The sequence below is a fragment of the Herpailurus yagouaroundi genome, unplaced genomic scaffold (genome assembly GCF_014898765.1).
Source record: "Herpailurus yagouaroundi ecotype Mexico unplaced genomic scaffold, PumYag 184, whole genome shotgun sequence".
NCBI classification, from domain to species: domain Eukaryota; kingdom Metazoa; phylum Chordata; class Mammalia; order Carnivora; family Felidae; genus Herpailurus; species Herpailurus yagouaroundi.
Genome location: NW_024412415.1, coordinates 6649416 through 6651353, shown reverse-complemented (window position 1 = coordinate 6651353; position 1938 = coordinate 6649416). Strand labels below are relative to the sequence as shown.

At 43.1% G+C, this 1938-nt stretch overlaps 1 pseudogene; it reads left to right on the top strand.

The window, feature by feature from the left end:
* The first annotated feature begins 440 nt into the window (after positions 1-440).
* LOC121042152 (uncharacterized) lies at positions 441-572 on the top strand (annotated as a pseudogene).
* The last annotated feature ends 1366 nt before the right edge of the window (positions 573-1938 follow it).

Genomic DNA, 1938 nt, shown 5'->3' with positions numbered 1-1938 from the left:
TGCGTGGCTCAGTTGGTTAAGCGTCCAACTCTTGGTTTTGGCTCAGGTCAGGATCTCATGGTTTCATGCAATTGAGCCCTGCGCTGACAGCCTGGAGCCTGCTTGGGGTTCTCTCTTTCCCCGCTCTCTCTGCCCCTCCCCCCCCCAAAATATGTAAATCTACTTAAAACAAAACAAAACAAAAAGCAGTCAATGTTAAGTACATGATTCAGGATAACAGTTAACACAGGTGGGTAGGGAGAAGCACTTGGGAGACATCAGTTGTTGCTAATGTTCCAGCTCCCCTGTCAGGTGGTGAGTTTATGACCATACAGTATAGTATCTAAAGCATGCAAATATATGCATGAAAACACAAATGATTAAATACGAAAGCTGATCATGCACAGACCATTAAGGAAAGATAAGCCTATGTGTTATGAACTAAGAATTATGATTAATCCATCACTTCTCGGCCTTTTGGCTAGGATCAAGTGAAGAATTATGATTAATCCAATTGTATGATTTAAAAAAATAAATTCTTATTTGTCTATATCAGACTGTATTGCATTTATTCCTGGGTTGGTAAAAAGTCTTCTTCAAGTGCTGCATTTTTCACTGCTATTGGTTAAGTTCCTCCTCTTTAGATACCTTTTGGCTGTTTGTGGTTGTGAGATTTAATATCATGGCTCACATGTGCTTTAGGGTCTGCACATCCTAAGAGTGAAAAGTTCTGTGATTATCCTGTGCTTTCAATTGTTTAGTCCCCACATTGCAAGATGATTAAATGGCCCTCGTTCTAGGTTGACACTTTGTGTGGAATGCTCTGCAGTGTATAGAGAGCCTGACCCTTTCTTTTGGTTACTTAGACCACACACTTCTGTAATGAACATGCCATGAATTTCTATCCCATCAATCCTAACCATCTCATCCTATCATGTAGGGCTGGGGCATGAGGTTTGTAGCTTTTGGGGAGGACACTCGGAATGTATTTTAGTGGTTACGGACATTTGGAATGAAACAGAGTTGGATTTGAATCTTGGCTCTTCTTTTTACCAGCTGTGTGGTCTTTAGAAATTTGAATAACCACTCTGAGCATCAGTAATCCAAAAAATTTGCCTGATATTTTTCTCCCAGGTTGTTGTGTTATAATGTTGTCGATTGTTATTACTATGATGATCATATCAGCATCATGTAGAATTAATTTTTGTATCTCCATGCAGCTGGATGAAGTTTCAAGCTACTGACCTGGATTTTCCCTTGAGTGTGCTTAGAGGCACCAGTCATTTTATTTCCTAAGTTCTGAAAAGAGGCCTAGTGCCAAAATACCCTTACCTTCCTTTTCAGCCAGTGCTTTTTCTCTTCTGTCGATTAATGGGGGGAGGGGAGAGACGGGCAGTCATGTCATTCACAGCCAGGCCCTTTCTAAGCAGATACAAGTGTTTGGACTGATCTCAATGCTGAGAACAGTATTAACAGTGATCACCCCAGTACCGAGCACCCCCACAGCAGCTACCGTACTGAATGCCGGACCCTCAGAATCTCCCTAGGTTCCAGTCCAATTTCCTAAAGCAGATTTTTAAAAATATTTTTTTTTTGAAGGAGAGAGTGCAAGTGGGGGAGGGGCAGAGAGAATGAGGGGCAGGGCAGAGGATCCCAAGCAGACTTCTAGCTGACAGCAGGGAGCCCCATACGAGATGCTAGGAGAGCCAGATGGGGGTTCAAACTAATGAGCTGTGAGATCATGACCTGAGCTGGACTTGGATGCTCAATCGACTGAGCCACCCAGGCAACCTTTCCAAAGCAGATCTTTGATCTTCATCTTCACACCAGGAAGTTGGGGGCTTAGAGAGATTCAATAACTAGCCCAGTGTCACACTATTAGTAACTGGCAAAACCAGGAGGAACCCCCTGGTCTCTGTGACCAAAACCTACATTCGCAGCCACTTCCTATGCGGACGC